Genomic DNA, 13,315 nt, shown 5'->3' on the forward strand with positions numbered 1-13,315 from the left:
AATGTGTTTATCATCAGCATAAGAAGACATATCCTGTTGAATCTATAAAGGATTTCACTTTGAAGAATATATGTAAACATGTATAGTGACTATACTCATGAGCCCTGCTTCTGGTTCAATTGCAGAATAATGAAAACTTAAATATACCGGGTAATTTTTGGATCTAAATCTAAAATATTACCAAGATTTTTAAAAATCGTATTTCCTGGCCACTCCAAAAAGGCCTGGAAGTTAATTTTAGAAATTCAATAAGGAATTCATTTAGCCTCATTCTTATCTTTCCTTTTTAGCAAAGTGAATAGATAGGGGGGGGACCATTTGCTATAAAATGAAAACCTATTTAAAATTTCCTGTTAGGCACAATGCCTTACTCCCACCCACTTGGAAGCTGAGACTGGAAGATCCAAAATTCTTTACCAAGATCCTGCCTCAAAGTAATGAGGGTTGGGGGATGCAGCTCAGTGGTAGAGCCCTTGCCAAGCATGTGCAAGGCCTTGTGCTCAATTCCCAATACCACAAATAAAATAAATTGTCTGTATTCTAATTGTAAAAATTAGTCATTTCCTGTGCTCTAATTGTAAAAAAAAAATAGTAATTTTAGATCTAAGAAATGAAACAGATTCAAAAGGAGAGCTGGAGATTCATAAAACTCAAACACCTTTGGGACAATGTGAAATTAAGAATGCCTTTATAATATTTTATTTCCATATTATGCCAAATGCAATAAAAACATACAGATGACTAATTTATCTTAAAAAACTAGGAATTGGCATTTAAAAAATATATACAATTAATTTTACTTGCACTTATATTCATATTCTATACTCCTTTTGTTGAAAATGTTAAAAACAAACTAAGTGTGCATTAATATATGAGATAATAGGGATTTTTAACTACCCCTCAATTATTGCTTTACCAGAAGCTGGTGTTTTTAATGATAGGGTATGAACTTTAAAATGTTCAGTAATATACTGCCACTCTACCAAAAACAGAGCTAGCATAATTAATTATCTACAAAAATTATAGAAATCATCTGAAGAAATACTTTTGTGATCTGGCTTTTATGGCTCCTAAAGCAAATTCAAAAGACCTGCAATCCCCGACTTAGCCTCCCAAGTACTCTGGGCTTACAGGAATGCACCACTGCTCTCAGCTTATTTAGATTTTTTATTAATAATTATTTTTCCATAGAATGAGCTAAGGAAAGATATACAGAGGGATTGAGAAGAGAAAAAATATATTGTATGCGATTATGGAGCCCTGGGGAGGGACACTTTTTGCACTGCTCCCAGTAATTCATCAAAAAAAAAAAAAAAAAAAAAACGTATGGACAAGTTTGAGGGAACCAGGACAAAAAAGAGCCCATACAAAATAAATACTTAATTTTCAAGGTCTTTCTCACTGCATCTTAGATTTTTCCTGTTGCTGTTTGCATTACCTCATGCAACTTAAGCCACTAGAATGGCCTTCTTAAAGTGAGTTAAGCAAATAGTTCAATACACTAAAAAATATCATAGGACTAGGCATTTATAATGGCTGTATTTTAAAGAAAAAGGTGATTTTTTAAAAATGTGAGCATATTCCAAGGTTTTCTGATCTAAATAGAGTTGGTATAGGTGTTTGGATCAAGAGAAAACTTGGGACTATCGGAAGAAACTGAAACTGCAAAGGGAAGAAAAGCTAAATTTGTCAAAGGAATCATGAGAGGCTGAGTAACTCCCTGAACATCTGTCACTGATTTTACAGACCCACGCCTAAAGGTGTCACTTTCTGTTATGATTTTACTGGGTTCCTTGAAACTTCAGGTTCTTAAATCTTGACTGGCTGACAGTAGGAACTGGCTGGTCAGGAAAGGGGTCTGGATTGCCTAATTATATCACCCATTTAACAGCCATTTCAGTGCAAGGAGATAAAAAAAAAAAAAAAAAAACTACAGAAAGAATAAAAGGCGCAGCCCAGCAGTAATTTTTGGAAGTCTGATCAGGAGTTAACTGTCACATGCTAAGAGGATTTGTGAAATATTTTCAGGCCTAAAATGATAAAAAAATATAAATAAGAGAAACAAGTTCAATTCCCCTGCTATTATCCTGGTTTTCTGATAAAACTTTTCTCAGTTCCACCTGTCCAAATGGGATTATTCCATTCTTGTGTCTTTAATCCTCTACTCAGAAGACTTTAGTGTTCCTACATATGTGAGGAAAAAATACTTAATTTTACAGAAACTCAGTAACTTTCATATTTCAGCCCTTTTAATTATGTAAAAATTTTGCTTTGATACAAGTGCTGCTAATTTTAAGAATATAACTAGCATGGATTATATATGAAACACAATAATATAGATCAATGTATATGTCAAAAATGAGCAGCAATTCTGATTTGATGCTCGAATTAAAAATAAAATAAAGGTTTTATGGGGGGAAACTATGAACAACATATTAAAATGACATGCTAGCTGGGCTGGGGGGTGGTATAGCTCAGTGCTAGAATACTTGCCTAGCAAGCACAGGGCACTGGGTTCAATTTCCCCGACAATGCAAAAGGAAAAAAAGAAGGAACCTGTTGACTATATTTTATTTTTTCTTTCTTGCATATTTTTGCTACTACATATTGTTTTAACAAACCTTTTCTGGCTGGGCACAATAGGCACCCACCTATAATTCCAGTGATTTGAGAGGCTGACGAAGGAAGATCACAAATTAAGGCCATTCTGAGTAACTGATAGGTCCCATCTCAAAATAAGTTTAAAAACCTGCAGACATTGCTCAGTGGTGAAGTTCCCCTGAGTTCAATACATGGCAATGCAAAAAAAAAAAAAAAAAAAAAGACTTTCTGCATACTTACACGAACTATTTATAGCATAGGAGTGAAACTGTTGCATCTAAAGGGACATCTCTCTATATATATACATATGTGCATGTCTACACTACTTTCATACTTAATGTGTTTATATTGTATATAGCTTTCCATGTTCATAAGCACTTATTTATGTGCATATATACATATTGTATGTATGCTTTTCATTCATGTGTGTACACATATATAAAATATATACTATTCATTTATTTTCATATTTATACTACACACATCATGTATATATAGTGCATGTGTATATATATTTTCATACATTATTTTCATATATTTGCATACTTATATGAATTATAACAGTAGATCAGCTGAGTCAAAGGGTACATTTTATACATATTATAAAGTTACCTTCCAAAACAATTACACAAGGTTTTAACAGTTTGCAAGCGTGTTTTTTTCCTGTCAACTTTGCCATCCCTTTTCTTTTTGCCATACTAGTTATATGCCTTTGTTTCTGTTTACAACTTTTTACTAAAGGGTGAAATTGAACAATTTTTTACTTAAATCTGTTACCCATTTTTCTACTGGCTTATCTTTTTACAGATTTATGTATTTATATGTCTAGAAATTAATCTTTTGCCAGGTATGATCAATCATTATTCTTAAATCTTGCTTCTGGTGTCTTTTATCTTATACATTTGGGGTTTTGAGTTTGAGTATGTTCAATGTTAAGAACATTTCTCATGGAATTCCGATAATAAAGAGTTACATGGGACAAGGAAAACAAAACAAGGAATATTCAACAAGATTTTCCTCTGCTATTCCTGCCTGTGGGATGAATTTGTTAATCCCAAACAGTAAATATAGGTGTGTGAGTCCTTTATCAAGAGACTCAAAAAAAAATGTCAGTTTCTTAGGCCAATGGAAGAAAGCAAAGAGAAGCTCCCCTGTTGGGTGATGCTGTCTGCGTGAGTGACCCACAGATAAGTGACTCCATATTGACTGGCTTTGAGGATAAGAAAATGAGACAGGGCTATAATCCAAAGATCTTTCTGAAGCAGGGCTTGGTAATCCCAGCTACTTTGAAGGCTGAGGCAAGAGGATGGAAAGTTTGAAGCCAGCTTGGGCAATTTAGCAAGATACACACACACACACACACACACACACACACACACACACAGGCCTTCCTGATGATTCTAGCCTTGGCACTGGCTGGCCATGTAAAGTTCACACTTTGAGCCTCTCTAAAACTTAGTCTTCTCACCTGTAAAATTGCAGAAATAGTCCCAAATTCAAAGGGTCACAGTGATGATAAAATAAGGGATTCAAGTGAAAGTGCATACACAGTGCTAACTTCTTCACTGTTTTGTTTTTTTTTTTTTTAAGAGTGCGCAGCTAAAAGTCACTTGGAATTCCAAATCTTTGGAATACCAGATATTAGTTGTTTTGCTAGAGAAGCACAACTAATTATATTTTGCTTAGACTAAAACTAACATTAGAATTCCCCTGCATGCACAACTGATAGAGAATGGGTGTTGGGCAGCAGAGGAAAACAAGGAAGGAATTTAAAACTTCAATTTTTAAAAATGTTTTCTTTGAACAGAGAGCCTACTTTATAATCACCCTCTTACTCAAATAACATTCCTCAAAAGTGGGCAACTACCCTTATCCCCAGACAAGTTCCCACAAAGAGAGAAAAAAAAAGGTTATAGCTTAAGGTATACAGGTCCAATAAATAGATCCCTGCATTAAAATCCATCTAGGAACGTGAAGGTCAAGTGGACCTCTCAAGCATAATGGGATAATATGGTGGTGAATTTATGTCAATGTGGCTAGGCTGTGGTACCAAGTTGTGTGTGTGTGTGTGTGTGTGTGTGTGTGTGTATGGAGAGAGAGAGGAAGACAGGGAGAGAGAGAGAGAGAAAGAGAGAGAGAGAGAGAAAGAGAGAGACACCAATCTGAATACTGAGGTTAATCACTTAAATGTCATAACATTTAAGTCAGTGGACTCTGAATAAAGCACATTACCCTCCATCCATTAAATGGGCCTCATCCAAACAGTTGAAGGGTTTAAAAGACTCAGGTTTCTGGAGGAAGAACTCCTGCCTCCAGATTGCTTCCTAAATCAAGACTGCAACATCTCCTCCCTGAGGTTCCAGCTGCCTCCTGCCCGCTAATCACCAACTTGCCATTCTCCATCTCCTGAGCCAATCCTCAAGTCTACGTTTCCCAGCACTCCCAACTACTGTAACAATTCAAGCTATGAATACCGGCCCATTCCACTGTCCTCACCAGGGCTTATTGCCATAATCACCCTGTCTGGGCCCAAGAAACGCTTCACACCTCCATCCCTCTAGAAACCTTAAATTGTAATGCTAACATCCAGCATCAGTTTTTCCTCCAGAGGGTCCTTTCTCAGAAATACTCCTGACCTGTGGCCCATTAAAAAAAAAAAAAAAAGTCTTCATTATAACTTGTATTAGTATACAATTCATTATAACTAGTATAGGCTTGTATTAGTGTTTCTCTCCCTCCCTCCCAGGAGATTCTTTAGGGAAGGGGTGTCACAGGTGCGGGAGTAGTTAGCAGGAGAGTGTGAGAGACTGACACAATAAACAAGTAAAGAAATACATAATTAAGATTACCTGTGTGCTAAGTGCAGGGGGGGGGGGCTCGCCCGTGGTACGGTACTTTCTGAAAAGGAAACTTTCTTATCAGAGAAGCTGGAGGAGAGACCCGAAGGAAAATATTCACCCCAGACAGGGGTGGCCGGGAGCCCCAGCGCAGAGCTCAGTTTGGGGTAGATTCTGGGTGAGTGCTACGCTAAAACGGCATTTCTAAAATCTAGACATAATTTACACTGGCGATTTAGGACAGACGGCCTTATTCACTCCGTGCAGCCGGTGGGTTCTAGTGTTCTGTGTTTGGATAGAGGTTCGGCAACAACGTCGTGTGTCTGGCCGAAAAAAGAAAAGAGTTGCCAGCTGCGAGGCCTGCCTTCTACCCACCCCGGGCCCGAGGTGGGCTGCGGGGCGCCGGCCCCCGCTCCTCCTCGGCAGGGCGCGGGGCGGGGAGGGCACGGGTGGAGGATCCCGGAGGCCCTGCCGGCTCCGGAGCTGAAGTGCCCGCGGCGCGGCTGCGGCCGGGCCTCTAGGCCGGACCGCGCGGACGGGAAGCCGCGGAGGCCGCCCGAGGCGGGCCCCGCGCCGGGCCACGTCCTCCGCAGGCCGAGCGCCCGCACCCCAGGCCCCGCGGCGCAGCGGCTCGGCCCCCGCCCCGGGAGCCCCGGGCCGCGCCCCCCACTCACCGCGCTCGCGGCGCCTCCTCTCCTTCCTTCCTTTCTCTCTCTCCCCGCTTTTCCTGTCCCGGGTGGACCCGGCGAGGGCGGGGGGCGCGACGGCGTCTCCACAAGAAAGGGTGGGCGACGCGGGGGCCGGGGCGCGGGGCGGCGGGGGAGGGGCGCGCGGGGCGCGGGAAAGAGGAAGAGGCGCCGCCGCTAAAACCGAAAATAAAAACGGCGGGAGGGAGCGTCCCCCCCCCCCGGCCCCGGCCGCCCCCGGCCGCCCCCGCCCGGACCCCCGGCCCCCGCCCGCCGCGCGCGTCTCCACCCGGGCCCGCGGCCGCGCATCGCGTTCAAAACCGCCTCTCGGCCTCCTGATTGGTCGGCGCGGGCGCCGGGCTTTTCTTCCTTTTTCTCTCGGAGATGATCCGGCCGGACCCGGGGGACCGCGGCGGGCGGCGGTTCCGGGGCGGCCGCGCGTCAGGTGACGGATGTGGCCTGGCGGGCGCCGGGATGCGCGCGGCTGCGGGCGCGGGGCCGGCGGGGGGCGGGGGCCCCGGGGGACGACGGGGGTCCCGGGGGGCGACGGGGGTCCCGGGCCCCGGGGCCGGGCGCGTCCCCGCCCCGCATCGCTTCCCGCGGGCCGAGACCTGGGTGGGGGCGGGGCGCGCGCGGCCGCGGGGGCGCGCCGGGGGCGGGGGCGCGCCGGGGGCGGGCGCTGGGGGCCGGGGCGCCGCTCACCGCGGGACCTGGCGGGAGCATGGCGCGCGGGTTCCTGGTGACGGCGCGGGTCCGGCGCGCGCACGGGCCCCCGCGCGTGCGGGTCTTCGTGGTGCGGGTCGCGCGGGCCCCGGGGGAGCGGGCGGCGCGGCGCGCGCGGGCCCTGGCGGCGCTGCTGCGGGTGCTCGCGAGGAGCCGGCCGCGTCCTGCAGGACCAGGTAGGCGAGGCCCCCACCCGACCCCGGCGCCGGGGAGGCTCTGGCCGGGGGAGATTGAAGGCGCAGATAAGCCGACCCGGCGAGGCTGGGAAGAGGAGGGTCCCGGGTGGCGTGGACGCCCCCATCGTGTCTCAGAAACGTGGACACGCGCCCCCGGTGCCTTGCGCCATTGATCCCTTTTACAGACTTCCCCAGTCCTGTGCAGCTCCAAGGGGAAACGGGGACTTTAAAGCCACCCTTAGAAGCCAGTGGCTTCTCAATTTCCTGGGTGAAAGTCAGTGAAACGCACGTGTACCCCCCACGGTGGTAAGGTGTATTTCTAGTGCCCTTCTTGGCGCCCCGGGGATATTGCTGCTAACGGTCTGATTTTCTTAAGGCCGCCTTTTCCCTCCCAGCCTCGGGCCGGTCGCCCTCCCACCTTCCAGAGGTAGTGAAGGACCTAGGGAGTGGGGCGCGCACCTAGTTCGACTTAATGAAATACTGACGCTGATAGAAGGATCAGTAATTGCTACAAAGAGTGAACACTTGCTCTCGGGGATCTTGCAGCCAACAGGGAAATGGGTTTTCGTTATGAGCTGGACGTCTCTCACTAGGCGGCCTAAGGGACTAAAACTCCTGGGGACAATGTTTCTATAGTTAGCAGACATAGAACTGTAGGGGTGTTTCTGAGGAATCACAACTGATCATATTTTGATCATCTCAGAGCACCATGAACATAATATTTAAGTGAGGCCTACTTCTAGAAAAATTTAACTCTGGTATATATATCGCCCTCACCTCGGAGAGATCTTCACTGGCTCAGTGGAATTTTCCATGACCAGGAATTTTTTTTTAAGAATATATAGTTATAATATGCAGAATCTTAATTAGAACTAGGATGATAAATCTAAGAATACTTTCGTGAGGCCTCATTTTTGTGAGCTTCCGTATGATATCACTTCTGTTGAAATATATAGCTCCAAAAAACAAAGGCGGAGGTGGTGGTAGATTTTTTATTGCAACATTGTCTTTTTGATATGGAAATGGAAAACTTAAAACTATCAGGTTTTTCTAGTAGGAAAAGTCTACAATTGATAGAATAAAGGCACTTTGGTTTTTATTTTCCATATTTTAATGAAAGTTCCCTCTTTAAAAAATCAGTAGAAGGAACATACAAAGAATGTCATAGCTTGTTGCTAGATTCGATTTTAGTTGATTATAAAACATTCACGAGCTGGGTGTGGTGGCACAGGCCTGTAATCCTAGTACTTGGGAGGCTACGGCAGGAAACATAACAAGTTCAAGGACAGCTTCAGCAAGTAGTGAGATTCTCTCATCAACCTAGAAAGACTGTTTCAAATGTAGTTTGAAGGTAGAATGCCTTGTGGTTCTCTTCCTAGTAACTCACACACACACACACACACACACACACACACACACACACACACTTCACAAGATTCTCAGTTTTCTTTTGATTTTTGTCTTGCTACTGGGGATTGAATCCAGGGACAGTCCACCTCTGAACTGCACCCCCAGCCTTTTTTTTTTTTTAATTTTTTGCGGTACTGGGGATGGAACCCAGGGGCATTCTACCTTTGAACTGCAACCCAACCCTATTTTTTTTCTTTATTTTGAAACTTGGCCTCACTGAGTTGCAAAGGGCCTAAGTAGCCAAGGCTGTCTGTGAACCACTATCTGGTCTCAGCCTCCCGAATGCTGGGATTACAAGCCTGTGCTACGACACTCGACACTTGGCTCTTTATTTTTATTTTGAAATACTATCTTGCTAAGTTGTTAAGGATCTCCCTAAGTTGCTGAGAGTCTCAATAAATTGCTAAGGTTGGGGGGGTAGTTTCCTTGATCAGAGTTTTTCTGCACCAGGAAACATTTAATCATTGTGGGAGGTAAGTTTGAATATAATTGTTAATATTATTCTCTCAAAATAGTTATCTTATTGTTCTAACTAATATTACTCTCTATGTAAATGTACTTCAATTTTCAGGTTGTTTCTAAAAATCTGTAGTCAGAAAATGGAATTTTTAATATATGTATATGCTATAATTGCTATAATTATGTTTTCTATTTTGGAAATATAAAATATATTTTGGCTACTTTGAGTTAGAGAATATTGATTTTCAGTATATTTGTAATACAGAATACAAAATATACAAATAGGTTTGTTGAAAATAACCATTCCTTGTTATTTAAGTATAAGTTAATTTTGAAAATTTATGTATGTTACTTAGAAGTACATTTGATATGTGAAAGGCCCACTTTTCAGCATATATCTGATTATAGAACATATACCTTGGATAAAATAAGATATATGTCTTGAAATTATGTGTAGTTTTCTAACTTCCTATGTAAAATTATAAACAAAATATAAATATTTGAAATATCACGTATAATTGATATGTGTAGTCATACATTTTATTTTTTTATTTTTTGCAGTACTGGGGGTAGAACCCAGGGGCACTGTACCTCTGAGCTATACCCCCAGCCCTATTTTCTTAATCTTTTTTTTTTTTCCCTCAAAACAGGGTTTCACTGAGTTGCAAAGGACCTCCCTAAGTATCTGAGGCTCTCTGTAAACCGTGATCCTCCCGTCTTGGTCTCCTTAATGCTAGGATTACAAGCATGCACCACCATGCCAGGCCATATAAAATAGGGCTCAGAAACATAATGTCTGTGGGTTTAATCCCCAGTAACACACACACACACACACACACACACACACACACACACACACACACACACTGTAAACAAGGCATGGTGGCACATGCCTGTATAAACCCAGTACTTGGGAAGCTGAGACAGAAAGATTGCAGGTTAGAGGCCAACCTCAGAAACTTAGTAAAATCCTGTTTCAAAGTTTTTTTTTTTTTTTTAAAGTGGGCCTTAGGGTGTAGCTTAGAGATAGCATGCCCCTGGGTTCTATCCCCAGTACCACCAAATAATAATAATAATTATTATTATTACTAAAATTAAAAATTTAAGAAAGTCAATTGGCAGCCAAAAGTAGGGATGATATAGCCTACTAAATTCTGTAGTAGTAACTCCATCACAATAAAATTAATAAAATTAACTCCATCACAATATTTACTAGTGATAAACTAGCATGACATAGTATTTTACAGGTCTGCTATGGCATGCTAGTTCATCACTAGTAATTATTGTGATGGAGTTAATTTTTTTCTAACATTAGCATGGCTCCTGTTAGTAAAGTAATAAAAAATCATCTTAAATAAAAACTTTGTATAGCAAAGCTGAACATTTGGCCCAGCGTGTTCACTCTTAAAACTTTTAGAAACACAAAAATCTCACTTGAGGTGGTAGAAGTCTTACATGCTTATAATCCCAGAGATGCAGGAAGGTCACATACTGAAGGCCAGCCTGGGCAACTTAGCAAGACCCTATCTCAAAATAAAAGGGCTGGCGATCTCAATATCACATCTGGGGAAGTGGAGGGAGTAGGGGTACAAGGAAACTCACCAAGTACTGTATGCGTGTGTGTGCTCCTGTCACTCCGGTGTATCCATAGAAGTATATTAAAAATAAAATAAAAAGTGCTGGAGATGCAGGCCAATGGTACAGGGCCCCTGGGTTCAATCCCAAATACTGGGAGAATAAAATCTCACTTGCCCTCTCCATGCTAAAACACCCTAAACCAACTGAAACTGAAACACTCTTTCTATCTGCTGCAAAACCCAACCTGATACATTTCTGTGATGATGTATCACTACTGTTAAAATTATGCAAACATGGGTCTTGCTTCATTTTCTAAACATAAAATTATAATATCGAATATGAATTTTCTCTAAATTTAAACTCTCATATATCTAGTCGCTAATGTTGCCTCTATTTAATGCCTAATAAGATTAATGCACTTTCCTAAACACCTCAAAGGCAAAGAAACTTATTGTATATATCAAGAACTCTAAAAATACTCATTTTCTGCAGAGTACATGCCTGTAATCCCAGTATTTGGAAGGCTGAGACAGGAGGATCACAGGTTTGATGAAGGCTAGCCTCATCAATTTAGGGAGGCCCTGTTTCAAAATAAGGGCTGGTGCTGTCGCTCAAAGGAGAATGCCCCTGGGTTTAATGCCGTGTGTGTGTGTGTGTGTGTGTGTGTGTGTGTGTGTGTGTATACACATACACTATATATATATGTGTGTGTATATATATATATATATATATACACATACACACACACTCAGACACTTTCATTCCACTATTCTATATCTGTGCAATATCCTGGGGGGAAAAATCTAACAATAATCAACAAACAGGGCAAGGTGACCCATGTCTGTAATCCCAGATACTGAGGAGGCTGAGTGAGGCAGGAGAATGGCAAAATAGGGTTCAGCCTAGGCAATATAGGGAGACCCATCTCAAAAATAAACATTTTTAAGAATGCTGGGGTTTAGCTCAGAGATAGTGCATGTGCCTTGCATGACCCAGGATCTGTATGCAATCTTTATTACCACACACACACAAAAATCAACACAAATGGACAAACAGCATCAAGCAGGAGGGAGGAGGAGGAAATGGGGTGGAAATTGTGAAGGGCTAAATGAGTGATGTGTGTGTGTATACCTCTACCATCTTGTTCTCCAGGTGTATCACTACAATGCATCAATAAAAAAATTTAAAAATAAACAAAAAATTGAAACTTGCCTGAAATTCTAGTAATAAAATGTTAAACTATAAGACAGTCATAATTTGGAATATTAGAAATTTATGTTTTTGCAGAAAACTTAATAGAATATAAAATGATTCTATTAGAGCATTAGGTGATTTTTTAAAGTGAGGTCAAAGCCTGACTTGGTGGCACATGCCTGTAATCCCAATATTTGAGAGGCTGAGACAGGCAGATCACAGGTTCAAGGACAGCCTCAGCAAGTAGTAAGACTCTCATCAACCTAGCAAGACACTGTTTCAAATTAAAAATAAAAAATACAGTGGCACATGCTTGTAATCCCAGATTTTGGGAGGCTGACACAGGAGGATCAAGATTCAGAGACATCCTCAGCTTCTACTTAGGGAGGCTCTTTGCAAATAAAAAATAGGGCTGGGGGTGTCACTTGGAGGTAGAATGCCTCTGAGTTCCATCCCTATTGCTGCAAAAAAAGAAAGAGAAGAAAAAAAAAAAAAACAGAGCTGGGGTTGTAGCTTGGAAGTAAAATGCCCTTGGGTTCAATCCCCCATACCAAAAAAAGTAAAATTCAAAACAATGAACAATTATTACTGTCTTTGCCTTTTGCCTTCTCCTTCTTCCTCCTCTATATTTACAGTGGTTTCTTGAGGATGAGTTTAGAGATGATATTTACTTCCTTACGCTTTTGAGTTTTCCAAAGTTCATGTGTAATTTGAAAATACACATTATTTTCAAAGGCTTTGGCACTTAGAACCTTACGTTGTGGGTGAACTTTGTAGAAAGGAAGAAAGCCAGCGAGCTAAACTTTCAGAGCCTGGTTTAGGAAGGTGACAGGATCTGAAAAGTGCGGGAGGGCTGAGGAGACGCGCACCGCGCTTCTTCCCTTCCGGATGCAGTTCGCAGTTCGTGAAAATTTTCTTTCTTTCTTTCTTTCTTTCTTTCTTTAGATTAACATATGATATTTGTACACATTCATGGGGTAAAAGATGTCTTGACGTGTATATGTTATACAGTGTTCAAACTATGGAAATTAACGCAACTATCACCATAGGTTTTTTCATTATTTCCTCCTGTTTTTAAGTAAATGGTAACCCCCGGGTGTTTGGGCCCCTGGTCACAGCCGGTGTGCTCTCCCTGGGTCCCTCTATCCGCTCACCCCCATCCATCTCAACCCACTCTGCTAGCGCCCAGCTAAGCTGGGGGTGAGGGAGGTGTCCCCGTCCCCAAAGAGCTCAGGCAGGCAGATAATTATGATCCCGGCATCTCAGATCTCTTCACTCACCCTCCAGCTCGACCACCCTCCTTGACCCCATCCTCCGATCTTCTCAATTCCCAGAGACACTTCCGGCAGCTGGGCCAAGACCTTCCAGCAGGAGTTTAGACACTTCTCCCTAAGACCACCCGGTGCCCAGTCTCCCCGTCCCCTTTTTTAGCCTCTCCTCTGCCGCCTCCCGTCTCCGGTCTCCGTGCAGTTAACAGTTAACTGCAGATGTAGACCTGAACCCAGAGCCAGTGGGATTTCACTGGCCCGGGGAGAAGCAGGGTGTGCCCCCCCTTCCTTCCAGCTAGGACCTGGCAAGGCCTTTTTTGGGAAGTGAGTCAGGCTGCTCAAGAACTACCGGGAAAGCACGCTTTCCTGCCAGGCCAGGTGGA

The sequence above is a fragment of the Muscardinus avellanarius genome (genome assembly GCF_963383645.1).
Source record: "Muscardinus avellanarius genome assembly, chromosome: 13".
Taxonomy (NCBI): domain Eukaryota; kingdom Metazoa; phylum Chordata; class Mammalia; order Rodentia; family Gliridae; genus Muscardinus; species Muscardinus avellanarius.